Source organism: Mercenaria mercenaria, chromosome 16 (assembly GCF_021730395.1).
Source record: "Mercenaria mercenaria strain notata chromosome 16, MADL_Memer_1, whole genome shotgun sequence".
Taxonomy (NCBI): Eukaryota; Metazoa; Mollusca; class Bivalvia; order Venerida; family Veneridae; genus Mercenaria; species Mercenaria mercenaria.
This window is the reverse complement of record NC_069376.1, coordinates 9419854-9435653: the sequence shown is the minus strand read 5'-3', so window position 1 is coordinate 9435653 and position 15800 is coordinate 9419854. Positions and strand designations below refer to the sequence as shown.

Here is a 15800-nt window from a genome sequence, read left to right as displayed (position 1 = left end):
CACATTGTTAAAAGCCCCTCTCATTTCAGGGTTTGGGTACTGAAAATATAAGAAATCCAACAAAATAAGTAAAAATACAATTTAGGACCCAAATATGATGATTTATGCCACTGTAGCATTTAAGGAAACCAATTTTCAAGTCTAGTGTGTGAAAATCTGCCTGTTTTCCTTAAAACTATTGAAATATGCCAATTTCAGGCCTGATCGGGTTCATTTCAAGTCCGTAAACTGTTTTTTCTTCACGGTTTTATGATTACAAAAATTCCGCAGCTGGTCTGGATCCATGCTGATCAAAAAACCCACTATGTTGGTTTTGTCATGGCCCGCTCATATATAATACCCGACTCCAGGTCAGATTTCCTCGCCGCAGTTTCAAATTTCTAAAAATCCATGGCAGCATTTGTAATACACCATTTTGTTTTCCACAAAGGGTTTTCAAACATAGAACTTATACAAATGCATTTATCATGAAAACCTGCAAATTAGAACATTTTTCAGAAATATGTAAGCTGAAAGTAGGATTTTCACATTTTTCAAGCATGTATTTTTTACTAAAACTGAAGCTATTTCAGCAATTGTAAAAAATTATTTCCCAGGTAATTTCCAGATTTCTAATGCCAACCAGCCATTCTCCATCAAAATTACAACATGTAGATTGCAAAATAAAAAAAAATATTGACAATTTACTTTCTGAATTTTCCATTAAATTTAGGCCTAAGACCTAAGTTTTTTTACTATATGTTCTATATTGGCAATGGACACTAATGCATTTTTGCATGCATTCCAACCCACTAAAATACCTGAACTCAACAGAAGTGTTCAAGAGAAAAAATTCCAGCCACAATAAACATGTGGTTTGAATGGCACTTTTTTCAACCGTTTTGAACCAGATCACATGCGTATAAAGAATACTCTCTAGAATGATGTCCGCAAACAGGCAAACTGGCTTTTCAAAAAGTCATGTTATGCATATCTGACATTTCATTGTCAAATTTTACATGTACCTATTATTTTAATCTCCTCTATTAATTATGCATTCATTTATTGCAGGTTTTTCACTTCACCCAAAATTTTCCAATGGGGATTTTTGTATTCACCATCAAAAAGAGGAACTATTTTCTATGTTACAACTTCCCTTTTTGCGGTCAACCAAGAGCAAGTTTACTGTGATCTTGTTCCTATTTAGGCACAGCCTCTGCACATACATTTTTGAATGCTGAACAAGTTAATGTGAAGTTCAAGTAAGATATACGCAATAGTGACAAAGAAAAAAAATTGCCGGAAAAACTTTAACCACCTCCTAGCAGTCATGAGCTTTAATGAAACAGAATTATTAAAGGAATTGGGTTTGGCAAATGGCTTTACAAGGAACAATGCTTTTTAGATCATTTCAAATCAAACCCAAAGTTTCAAAGCTGAAGATTTTCCAAAGTTTCTATACAACAATATTGGGAAAACTAACCTACCCCCCGGCCCCCCCCCCCATACTAACCTACCCCCCTGCCCACCCCACACTAACCTAAACCCCTCACCCACCCCACACTAACCTACCCCCTTCGCACCCCACACAACCTACCCCCTCACCCACCCCACACTAACCTACCCCCTGCCCCGGGCCACCCCACACTAACCTACCCCCTGCCCACCCCACACTAACCTACCCCCTCACACTAACCTACCCCCTCCCCCACTCCACACTAACCTACCTCCTCACCCACCCCACCCCACACTAACCTACCCCCCTCACCCATCCCACACTAACATACCCCCTCAGGCCCCCACACTAACCTACCCCCTGCCCACCCCACACTAACCTAAACCCCCTCACCCACCCCACACTAACCTACCCCCTTCTCACCCACACTAACCTACCCCCTCACCCACCCCCCACTAACCTACCCCCCTCAAACCCCCCCCACACTAACCTACCCCCCCCACCCACCCACCCCTAACCTACCCCCTGCCCCCCCCCACACTAACCTACCCCCTCACACTAACATACCCCCTCCCCCCTCCACACTAACCTACCTCCTCACCCACCCCACCAACCTACCCCTCACCCACCCCACACTAACCTACCCCCCTCACCCACCCCACACTAACCTACCCCCTCACCCACCCACACTAACCTACCCCCTCACCCACCGACACTAACCTACCCCCTCACCCACCCCACACTAAACCTACCCCGCCCAACCCCACACTAACCTACTCCCGCAGCCCCACCCCACATGGTTTTAATGCAAAACTGCTGTGTAGGTACTTTAAAACTGGAGAAGCAATTTCTGACAAGATTTTTCCAAAGTTTTCCATATAACTAAACTAAGAACATTAGCCCGGACCTATGTTTTTTGTTTTTGTTTTTTTTTTTACATTTCTTGGATAGTATTTCAAAATGTCTTCTGGGAAGAATATTATAATGTTTCTCATTTTAAATTGCCGTCACAACAAGAATTCTAAATATATAGTCTAGCAATCTGAAATAAGACCTCCAAAGCAAGGAAACAATTCTGGAAGTTTGGTTGAAATAAGACATCCAAAGCAAAGAAACAATCCTGTGAAGTTTGGTTGAAATAAGACCTCCAAAGCAAGAAAAAAATCCTGTGAAGTTTGTTGAAATGGCATAGTGGTTAAAAGGAGTTAGAGAAATTTTGATGATATATGGATGACCCGACCACCAATGATCCTTTAAAACTCACAAAGAGCATTTGTGCTCAGTTTTAACTGAAAAAAGGCTTTAAACTAGTGAATAAAAAGAATGAATTCCTTTAGTAATAACCGAATGTAGTGAAAATGCATCAAACTTAACCTGAAACTCTCAGTAAAAGGGTGGGGGGGTGCATATTTTTAGAAATATGGGCCATATAAGACATGGACCTTGGGGTCATATGGATTGCGTGATGAGGTGGAAAAAACTACTTTAAGTTTGAATCAAATCTATTTATAAGTAACAGAGATGGAGGAATTGCATCGAGACTTTAACCTAAAATTCAAGGTAAAAGTGGGGGGGGTGATAATTCATGAATATTGAACCAGAGTTCTGGACTTTAATTTAAATGATGTGGTGATAAGGTGGAACAAAAAACATACAGTCTGAATCAAATCCATTCAGTAATGCCTGAGACAGAGAAATGGCACAGAACTCCAGATAAGATGCATTTTGCGTAATAAAGTTTTGAAATTTCGAAAAAAAGCAATTAAATCATAAACAACAACCAAAACAGCAGGCATAACTTATATCCATCTTAAATTCATTGTTATACAGACATTTCGCTGCTGTAAATTAAAGAAAAAATAACAGAAAAAAAAACTATGGTAAATGTGTTGATAAATGCACTAGACAGTCTGCTAAGCGGTGCCCTGCCACATCAAAATGCCCATAACACCTAGAATGAGAAAAACAATTTTTCCTTAAATTATTTGTACTGTTTCCCTCAAAAACAAGGTGTTTTTAACATTTTTGCACAGTTTATTATTGCAAAAACGTGGGTGCCTGTTGACTGGCTGAAATATCAAAATCTCTATAATGAACCATTATGCAACACAGTGACTGGTTTGTGTTTTATAACCGGGAGACGGTGGGTCTCTTGGACCCTGTAACGAAACTGGCCATAGCCAAATTGTTAATACAACCGGTCCCCAAAAAATACATTTCTCCATTTTCATGCAAAACACTTGTTTATCTGCAGTTTGTTGCGCAAAAGTTCCAGAACGTCATCCATCCTAAAAAAAACTGTTCGAAAAAACAATACACAAAAATAGTGTTTTTTTTTTAAATAAACAAATTAATTTTTTTTTTTTAAATTATTAAAAATCTGTATGATTTTCTCTTATATAGCCCAGTTAATAGTCTTTTTCTTGTTCAAAGTCTTTGCGCTATTGCAGACGACAAATAATCAATGGGAATGACTGTTTACTTAATTAAATGAAAAATTAACTATTCAATTTTAAAAATTCAAAAAAAATTAAAATTTCATAAACCTTGATAAAATCCTTTTTGCCACTGGTTTCTATTTTATCAGCTACTAGTGTGTGAAGTTCCATGCTGTAAAACCCTTTGGGTTTCTGAGATATTCAAAATTAACTATTTCCCATATAGGTGTCGGGCCCAGTACAATTTCTTCGTCTTTTCTGTATAGTAAAAAAACACCTTCTGACATGATTTTCACTTTCACAACAAAATGCAGCATTCACAGCTCTGTATTTGTAAAGAAACAACACCCCGTTTCCCGTCAATATAGCTTAGAAAATCACTATCAAACAACGAGAATTTTTTGCTACATTCCAAATTTTTAAAGTCCATGTTCATATTTTCCAATAAACACTTCATGTCTACCAGTCTGGATAGTTTTTAACTATCCGCACAGGGAATATAGTCCTGAAAAACACAGACAAAACAACTGTTAAAGACATCAGAAATGGCACAAAATGTACAGTGTCGAAATACATTTAGAATTTAACATGTCAAGTAGGACGGCTTAAACTAAGAACTTCAAAATTTCAAAAACTACTTCCTAGGATACAAGAAACCCCGGAAAATACTTCAATACTGGGTTGACCCCATAAAGTAACTGAAATTAAATGTAGTATAAGATGTAATGTATGCAGTTTAAAAAAATTTAAAACTACTTGAATGAAGGCTCAAGAATATTCAGGAAAACAGCATTGGTCGACCCAAAAGGGACATCAGCGAGCACATGAATTTTTAGAAAATGATACAAACAGTTTTTATTATTACCCCTGTAATGATTTCAAATACTTTTAAAAAACATTTAGAAAATCTAAAATACGCTTTTTAAAAAATAACTAGGGAAAAAAATACCCTTTTGAAAAAAAAACTAGGGATAAAATTACCCTTTAAACTTAAATTTATCTGGAGCTCTGAGAGCATCAAACTTTAAATCTGAAATTCTAAATAAAAGGGGGATAACTCATGAAACATTGTGGCAAGTGTTATGGCCCCTGTGTAACATGATATAAGTGATGATGTTGAATAACTATTTTAGTCTGAATCAAATCCATTTTGTAATACCTGAGATAGAAAAAAGTGCACCAAAAATCTAACCTGAAATTCTAAGTAAAAGGGGCATAATTCAGGAAATATTGGTAAACCCGAGTTATGGACCTTGTGTCATATGATATGACTGATTAGGGAGAAAATATTTTAAATTTGAATCGAAACTATTTAGTAATACTGAGAAAGAGTGAAAGCGCATCAAAACGTTCTAAGTAAAAGGGGGATTATTCATGAAATATTGGTGAGAGGTTATAGTTATGGCCCTTGTGGGTTTGAGTGGTGAGACAATAACCATTAAAAATTGAAAAAAATCCATCAAGTAATTATAGTGATAAAGAAAAGTGCAACACAGGGCACCGATCCGGGTCGGCAGGGCAGCTCTCTACACTTTGTATAGTCGACTAAACTTACCAAAAATCTTTTGCAATCTGTCTTAGTAACTGTGAAAACTCTGCCAAATTTTTGAGAATCTAAAGCATCTATTGCGAATTTGTCGACTGGGGCAGACAGGTAAAAGTCTGACAGACTGGTACACACATCACTTTCCTACAGACCTGTAGAAATAATATTATACGGTATGGTAGTGGTTAATTGGTATGAAAATATAATGCTGCATTTACTGTAATTATGGAAGCATCCATCAATTCTTAAAATACCAGTGTAGTCATACTCAATCCAAAACTAGAAAAACCCGATTAAGATTCTGTAAGGAAAATTTCTATGAAATCAAGGGCATTTCAGTATGTATTTTTTTAATTAAGTTAGCTCCCTTCAATTGTAAAATCTGTTTTACAGAAGATTGGACATTTGTTGCTGCTTTTTAAAGTATTGGTATCTGTTCAGCTGTTATGTAACTCTAAATGCAGTTTTTAAGTGGTAAATTATTCTTAACAAAAATTATCTGGTTACTTATTAGATATTTCTATGACTGCCATGAAATCCAAATTTCCACCATGGTTCCCTCATACACCATATAGAACAAAGACCTGCATCTCTTCTTCAATTCTGAACTAATTGTCTGTAGCCATTCTGCTTTACTGTTACTTCACACTACAAAACAAGAGACATTTTCAGAGTGTTTAGAAAGAAATATATTATGAGAAGCAATTTTACAATTTAATGATAATCATCTAAAACTCCTAACTTGTAACTTGAAACTATAAAAAGTTTCCTTTTATGAAATTTCATGCAATGATATTCGTAAGTGAATCTATGTCAAGGGGCCTCCGTGGCTGAGTGGTTAAGGTTGCTGACTTTAAATCACTTGCCCCTCATCGATGTGGGTTCGAGCCTCACTCGGGGTGTTGAATTCTTCATAACAGGAAGCCATCCAGCTGGCTTACGGAAGGTCGGTGGTTCTACCCAGGTGCCTGCTCGTGATGACATAATGCATGAAGGGGCACTTGGGATCTTCCTCCACCATCAAAGCTAGAAAGTCTCCATATGACCTAAACTTGTGTCGGTGCGACGTTAAACCCAACCAAAACAAAAACAAACAAATAAAAAGAATTTATGTCAGTAAGTAAAAGGCTTAGACTAAACAAGACAAGAGGACCATGATGGTCCTGAATCGCTCACCTCTTCCCACATGACCCAGTTTTGAGTATGACGTCGTTTTTTCTATTATTTGACATAGTGACCTAGTTTTTGAGCTCATGTGACCCAGTTTTGAACCTGACCTAGATATTATCAAGATAAAAATTCTGACCAATTTTCATGAAGATCCATTGAAAAATATGGCCTCTAGAGAGGTCAAAAGATTTTAATAATTTTAGACCTACTGACCTAGTTTTTGACTGCAGTTGACCCAGTTTCGAACTTGACCTAGATATCATCAAGACAAACATTCAGACCAACTTTCATACAGATCCCATGAAAAGTATGGCCTCAAGAGAGGTCACAAGGTTTTTTTATTATTTGACCTACTGACCTAGTTTCTTAAGGCACGTGACCCAGTTTCGAACTTGACCTAGATATCATCAAGGTGAACATTCTGACCAATTTTATGGAGATCCATTCACAAGTATGGCCTCTAGAGAGTCACAAGGTTTTTCTATTTTTAGACCTACTGACCTAGTTTTTGACCGCACATGACCCTGTTTCGAACTTGACCTAGATATCATCAAGATGAACATTCAACCAATTTTCATACAGATCCCATGAAAAATATGGCCTTTAGAGAGTCACAAGGTTTTCTATTATTTGACCTACTGACCTAGTTTTGAAGGCACGTGACCCACTTTCAAACTTGACCTAGATATCATCAAGATGAACATCAGACCAACTTTCATACAGATCCCATGAAAAATATTGCCTCTAGAGAGGTCACAAGGTTTTTCTATTATTTGACCTACTGACCTAGTTTTTGAAGGCACGTGACCCACTTTCGAACCTGACCTAGATATCATCAAGGTGAACATTCCAACAAATTTTCATGAAGATCTCATGAAATATATGGCCTCTAGAGAGGTCACAAGGTTTTTTCTATTTTTAGACCTACTGACCTAGTTTTTGACCGCACGTGACCCAGTTTCAAACATGACCTAGATATCATCAAGATGAACGTTCAGACCAACTTTCATACAGATCCCATAAAAAATATGGCCTTTAGAGAGGTCACAAGGTTTTTCTATTATTTGACCTACTGACCTAGTTTTTGACGGCATGTGACCCACTTTCGAACTTGACCTAGATATCATCAAGGTGAACGTTCTGACCAATTTTCATGAAGATCTTATGAAATATATGGCCTCTAGAGAGGTCACAAGGTTTTTCTATTTTTAGACCTACTGACCTAGTTTTTGATGGCACGTGACCCAGTTTCGAACTTGACCTAGATATCATCAAGGTGAACATTCTGACCAATTTTCATGAAGATCTTGTGAAATATATGGCCTCTAGAGAGGTCACAAGGTTTTTCTATTTTTAGACCTACTGACCTAGTTTTTGATGGCACGTGACCCAGTTTCGAACTTGACCTAGATATCATCAAGATGAACATTCTGACCAACTTTCATAAAGATCCCATGAAAAATGTGACCTCTAGAGTGGTCACAAGCAAAAGTTTACGGACGGACGGACGCACGCACGGACTGACGACGGACGACGGACACCGCGCGATCACAAAAGCTCACCTTGTCACTTTGTGACAGGTGAGCTAAAAAAACAATACCTAAAATAACCGCTGTTCAAAATTTATGTCAGTAAGTAAAAGGTTTAGACTAAACCAGAAAACAATACCTAAAATAACTGCCGTTCAAAATTTATGTCAGTAAGTTAAAGGTTTAGACTAAACAAGAAAAAACAATACCTAAAATAACTGCCGTTCAAAATTTATGTCAGTAAGTAAAAGGTTTAGACTAAACAAGAAAACAATACCTAAAATAACTGGCGTTCAAAATTTATGTCAGTAAGTAAAAGGTTTAGACTAAACAAGAAAAAACAATACCTAAAATAACTGCCGTTCAAAATATGTCAGTAAGTAAAAGGTTTAGACTAAACAAGAAAAAACAATACCTAAAATAACTGCCATTCAAAATTTATGTCAGTAAGTAAAAGGTTAAGACTAAACAAGAAACAAGAGGGCCATGATGGCCCTATATCGCTCACCTGTTATCACTGCTCTTGAGGACAAGAAGGCCCTCAGAAAAAATATCTAAGTCCAAAGGACAGGGACAACATGGAAGAAATTTAACCAAAAAGAAAAAAAAAATCTTACAAGGTATAGATATGTCAAAATACACCTAAAAATTGGAGGTACCATCCATGTTGTACCATAGTAAAGTGGTCTTGGTTTTTCCCTACAGCCAATTATAAAAAAGTTACTAAAAATAAGCTATTTATAGTAACGTAAAAGGGAAGTAATAAAAAACAAGAGGACCATGATGGTCCTGAATCGCTCACCTCTTCCCACATGACCCAGTTTTGAGTATGACGTCGTTTTTTCTATTATTTGACATAGTGACCTAGTTTTGAACATGACCTAGGTATTATCAAGATAAAAATTCTGACCAATTTTCATGAAGATCCATTGAAAAATATGGTCTCTAGAGAAGTCACAAGGTTTTTCTATTATTTGACCTATTGACCTAGTTTTCGAAGGTACGTGACCCTGTTTTGAACTTTACCTAGATATCATCAAGGTGAACATTCTCACTAATTTTCAAAAGATCTTATGAAAAATATGGCCTCTAGAGAGGTCACAAGGTTTTTCTATTTTTATACCTACTGGCCTAGTTTTTGACCGCACGTGACCCAGTTTCGAAACTAACCTAGATATCATCAAGGTGAACATCAGATCAATTTTCATGAAGATCCATTGAAAAATATGGCCTCTAGAGAGGTCAAAAGATTTTATAATTTTAGACCTACTGACCTAGTTTTTGACCGCAGTTGACCCAGTTTCAAATTTGACCTAGATATCATCAAGATGAACATTCAGACCAACTTTCATACAGATCCCATGAAAAGTATGGCCTCTAGAGAGGTCACAAGGTTTTTTTATTATTTGACCTACTGACCTAGTTTTTTAAGGCACGTGACCAAGTTTCAAAACTGATCTAGATATCATCAAGGTGAACATTCTGACCAATTTTCATGAAGATCCATTCACAAGTATGGCCTCAAGAGAGGTCACAAGGTTTTTCTATTTTTAGACCTACTGACCTAGTTTTTGACCGCAGTTGACCCAGTTTCGAACTTGACCTAGATATCATCAAGATGAACATTCAGACCAATTTTCATACAGATCCCAAGAAAAAAATGGCCTTTAGAGAGGTCACAAGGTTTTTTCTATTATTTGACCTACTGACCTAGTTTTTGAAGGTACGTGACCCACTTTTAAACTCGACCTAGATATCATCAAGATGAACAATCAGACCAACTTTCATACAGATCCCATGAAATATATGGCCTCTAGAGAGGTCACAAGGATTTTCTATTATTTGACCTAGTTTTTGATGGCATGTGACCCACTTTCGAACTTGACCTAGATATCATCAAGATGAACATTCTGACCAATTTTCATGAAGATCTCATGAAATATATGGCCTCTAGAGAGGTCACAAGGTTTTTCTATTTTTAGACCTACTGACCTAGTTTTTGACTGCACGTGACCCAGTTTCGAAACTGACCTAGATATCATCAAGGTGAACATCAGATCAATTTTTATGAAGATCCATTGAAAAATATGGCCTCTAGAGAGGTCAAAAGATTTTAATAATTTTAGACCTACTGACCTAGTTTTTGACCGCAGTTGACCCAGTTTCAAATTTGATCTAGATATCATCAAGATGAACATTCAGACCAACTTTCATACAGATCCCATGAAAAGTATGGCCTCTAGAGAGGTCACAAGGTTTTATTATTATTTGACCTACTGACCTAGTTTTTTAAGGCACGTGACCCAGTTTCAAAACTGATCTAGATATCATCAAGGTGAACATTCTGACCAATTTTCATGAAGATCCATTCACAAGTATGGCCTCTAGAGAGGTCACAAAGTTTTTCTATTTTTAGACCTACTGACCTAGTTTTTGACCGCAGTTGACCAAGTTTCGAACTTGACCTAGATATCATCAAGATGAACATTCAGACCAATTTTCATACAGATCCCATGAAAAATATGGCCTTTAGAGAGGTCACAAGGTTTTTCTATTATTTGACCTACTGACCTAGTTTTTGAAGGTACGTGACCCATTTTCGAACTCGACCTAGATATCATCAAGATGAACATTCAGACTAACTTTCATACAGATCCCATGAAAAATATGGCCTCTAGAGAGGTCACAAGGTTTTTCTATTATTTGACCTACTGACCTAGTTTTTGATGGCACGTGACCCACTTTCGAACTTGACCTAGATATCATCAATACGAACATTTTGACCAATTTTCATGAAGATCTCATGAAATATATGGCCTCTAGAGAGGTCACAAGGTTTTTCTATTTTTAGACCTACTGACCTAGTTTTTAACTGCACGTGACCCAGTTTCAAAACTGACCTAGATATCATCAAGATGAACAATCAGACCAACTTTCATACAGATCCCATGAAAAATATGGCCTTTAGAGAGGTCACAAGGTTTTTCTATTATTTGACCTACTGACCTAGTTTTTAACTGGACGTGACCCAGTTTCGAACTTGACCTAGATATCATCAAGGTGAAAGTTCTGACCAATTTTCATGAAGATCTTGTGAAATATATGGCCTCTAGAGAGGTCACAAGGTTTTTCTATTTTTAGACCTACTGACCTAGTTTTTGATGGCACATGACCCAGTTTCAAACTTGACCTAGATATCATCAAGATAAACATTCTGACCAATTTTCATGAAGATCTTGTGAAATATATGGCCTCTAGAGAGGTCACAAGGTTTTTCTATTTTTAGACCTACTGACCTAGTTTTTGATGGCACGTGACCCAGTTTCGAACTTGACCTAGATATCATCAAGATGAACATTCTGACCAACTTTCATAAAGATCCCATGAAAAATGTGACCTCTAGAGTGGTCACAAGCAAAAGTTTATGGACGCACGGACGGACGAGGGACACCGCGCGATCACAAAAGCTCACCTTGTCACTTTGTGACAGGTGAGCTAAAAATATTGTAAGTGAACACAAGAAGGATCTGCCAAATAAATCTGTTGACATAAATGAAATTTCAGATCAGTATCTTCATATATACCCATTTTAATTTGAAATAAAGGGAGGTAATTTGACATAAAATCAGTCCATAGTTATCTACCCTGATTGTCTCAGTCCAACTAATAACAATAATGAAATTTCAAATAAGTCCTATAAGTACTTACTGATATAAATCCATTTTGATTACAATCAGGGGAGGTAATCAGATATAAAATAACTCTGGAACCTACGATTGGATCTTATTTGTCATGGAATCCAAGATTTATTGTTGTTGAAGATATTTTGAAAGTTTGTATCAAATAAAACCATAAATGAAGTCTCTATATGGCTGCAAAAGTCAAAATAGCCAATTTTGGACCTTTAAGGGGCCATAACTCTGGAACCCATGAAGGAATCTGGCCGGTTCAAGAAAGGAAGCAAGATCTTGTGGTGATACAAGTTGTGTGCAAGTTTGGTTAAAATCAAATCATAAATGCAGCTGCTATTGTGCAGACAAGTCAAAATAGCTAATTTTGGCCCTTTCAGGGACCATAACTCTGGAACTCATTAAGGAATCTGGCCGGTTCAAGAAAGGAACCGAGATCTTATGGTGATACAAGTTGTGTGCAAGTTTGATTAAATTCAAATCATAAATGAAGCTGCTATTGTGCAGACAAGGTCAAAATAGCTAATTCTGGCCCTTTCAGGGGCCATAACTCTGGAACCCATAATGGAAACTGGCCAGTTCAATGAAAGGAACCAAGATCTTATGGTGATACAAGTTGTGTGCCAGTTTGATAAAAATCAAATCATAAATAAAACTGCTATTGTGCAGACAAGGTCAAAATAGCTAATTTTGGCCCTTTCAGGGGCCATAACTCTGGAACCCATAATGGGATCTGGCCAGTTCAAGAAAGGAACCGTGATCTTATGGTGATACAAGTTGTGTGCAAGTTTGGTTAAAATAAAATCATAAACGAAACCACTATCGTGCAGACACGAAATTGTTGACGCACGGATGGACGCACGCACGCACGGGCTGACGACGGACGAAGGGTGATCACAAAAGCTCACCTTGTCACTATGTGACAGGTGAGCTAAAAACAATACCTAAAATAACCGCCGTTCAAAATTTATGTCACTTTAGATTTTCCTTGAAATTAATTTCCCGTTATTTTGCGTATCTGAATAATTACAAAATCAATGCATGTAATGCAAATTTGTTGAACAGAAAGGAAAAATGAAAATGTTTACGGATACTCTTAAATTATTTTTACCCTGCTAAGTTTTTATAATGCACTTGTCTATCATTCAATTTGGACAGCACCATTAACTGTTAATAGAGATGTTTACCAAAAAGATACTGACTGAATGGCGAACAGAGCAGATCTTGATCAGACTGCAAGGATGGTGTAGGCTGATCATGATCTACACTAATTGCTAAGACAGAATCAACCATTAATTATATAAACTTTATAAAAAACAGCATGGTAAAAGTTTTTAAAAATTTGCAACACAATGTAAAGCACAGTCAACTGTAAGAATATACTAAGCAAATGTTAATAGAGATGTTTACCAAAAAGATACTGACTGAATGGCGAACAGAGCAGATCTTGATCAGACTGCAAGGACAGCTTATGCTGATCATGATTTGCAATGGTTGCTAAGAAAGAATAAATTGTGTCCAGCATTGTAAGGGTAGAGGAACCAATGATAGAAAGAGGAAGACAGCATTGTAAGGGTAGAGGGACCAATGATAGAAAGAGGAAGACAGCATTGTAAGGGTAGAGGGACCAATGATAGAAAGAGGAAGACAGCACTGTAAGGGTAGAGGGACCAATGATAGAAAAAGGAAGACAGCACTGTAAGGGTAGAGGGACCAATGATAGAAAGAGGAAGACAGCATTGTAAGGGTAGAGGGACCAATGATAGAAAGAGGAAGAACAGCATTGTAAGGGTAGAGGGACCAATGATAGAAAGAGGAAGACAGCATTGTAAGGGTAGAGGGGCCAATGACAGAAAGAGGAAGAACAGCATTGTAAGGGGTAGAGGGACCAATGACAGAAAGAGGAAGAACAGCATTGTGAGGGTAGAGGGACCAATGACAGAAAGAGGAAGACAGCACTGTGAGGGTAGAGGGGCCAATGATAGAAAGAGGAAGACAGCACTGTGAGGGTAGAGGGGCCAATGACAGAAAGAGGAAGACAGCACTGTGAGGGTAGAGGGGCCAATGATAGAAAGAGGAAGACAGCACTGTGAGGGTAGAGGGACCAATGATAGAAAGAGGAAGACAGCACTGTGAGGGTAGAGGGACCAATGATAGAAAGAGGAAGACAGCACTGTGAGGGTAGAGGGGCCAATGATAGAAAGAGGAAGACAGCATTGTAAGGGTAGAGGAACCAATGATAGAAAGAGGAAGAACAGAACAGAAAATATCTGGTCTGAATCAAATCTCGGCCATCAAATATTTTAAACAGGCTGCTGGTGTAGTATATCATTTTACCTGAACAGAAACCTAAAACCTTGATTTGTTTCTTAACTGTTTTAGTAAAAATTTCTGTGAAAACAAACCCTGTAATTTACCAAAATAGAATTAAGCAAGGGCATTTGTGTGTATGTGTTTTTTTTTTCAAATTTGAGTTACCTCCCTTCAACTGTAAAGTTAAAAAAAATCTGGCTTAAAAAGTGCAGTTGGATTTACAGGAAAATAATTCTAAATACAAATATAATGGTGTGATAACTTACCAAACCATTTCATGTCTGTGACCCACAATGTTTCCCATATACACCATGCTGAACAGAGGTCTGTGACCTACAATGTTTCCCATAAACACCATGCTGAACAGAGACATGCATCTCTTCATTTTCTAAATTTAATGGTCTGTAGCTATTCTGCTTTTCTGTAACTTCACACCTACAAAAAAGTAGAATTTTTTGAAAACGTTTTGTAAATCCATCAAAGTTCTAAAGATGCACATTCAAACAGCACAAATTTAATGAAAATCATCTACTGCAGTTGGACAGACTGCCAGACATTCCATCAGCAAACACATGTAAAAGATAATAAGCACTATATCTAACATTATATACTTGAATTTCAAAGTTACCTTCAATAAATGTAAAGTTGTATGATAATGGTAAAATCATAAAAGTAGATTTAAAACAGTCTTCATGCATCAGAGGACACGAAGGTTTGTAGTATGTGGAAAGGAGTCTGAAAACAAACTATGTGTAATATCAAGAGGTGCGGCAAAAGTTAGTTCCCTTGGTCCAATTCTTTATTCAAATAGGCTGCTTGCCAGTAACCTCTTATGGTTGTATGGAAAACGGAAAACTAGTAAGTAAGTAAGTAAGTAAGTAAATTTTATTATAGTGACATTGTGTATATACATGACAAACATTTGACTAATAACAATAACAACACCCGGCCACGTTGGGCCTATAAGTCACTTCAATAAATAGATTTTATGATACAATATGAGAATATTTATGTACAATCAAGTCCTATTTACAATGCGCAGGCTATAGCTAGTTATTCAAACACTATGATATGAAATTTATCAATTATACAAAAGAGATTTTCGTCTAAACATGCCAAGTACAATAAATTTTGCAACTTGAATAAAATTATTATTAACTAGGTATTTTAGTCTTTCTGTACAAGATAATGAAAGAAAATGTGAATTACATTCTATTGCTTTAGCAACAAGATTTACCCTTATGTCTGCATATGTTGGACAAGTTAGTAAAAAGTGTGTTTCATCTTCGAAAACATGTATCAATTATCTACCTTATAAATTCAAAACTGCACCATAGTTCCATCAATCACCATATAGAACAAAGACCTGCATCTCTTCAGTTCTCAAGTTAATGGTCTCCAGCCATTCTGTGCTACTGTTACTTCACACTACAAAAAGAAATATAAAGTGCACAGACGTATTAGATGCATAAATACCACATTCTAGCATAAAACTGCTGTTCTTGTCACTTTTCGGGGGTGTTTTAACAGAGAGAAAACGTGTGTTAACAGAGAGATTCTCGCGCTCGCGTGCTGTTATAACACCTTTTAATATATGCGCGTTCCGTGGCAAAGCGTAAACGTCATTCGGCCCAAATACAAATAACTCAAAACAAAATGACGTCAACGCAAAAAACAACT

General features: G+C 37.0%; 1 long non-coding RNA gene across 1 annotated transcript; it reads right to left on the bottom strand.

The window, feature by feature from the left end:
- Window positions 1–5517: 5517 nt before the first annotated feature.
- Window positions 5518–15586, bottom strand: LOC128549460 (uncharacterized). Its single transcript, XR_008367679.1, has 4 exons — window positions 15432–15586; window positions 14387–14555; window positions 5927–6067; window positions 5518–5571 (listed from the first exon to the last, which is right to left on the bottom strand). It is a non-coding gene; the product is annotated as an uncharacterized LOC128549460 (long non-coding RNA).
- Between the last annotated feature and the right edge of the window lie 214 nt (window positions 15587–15800).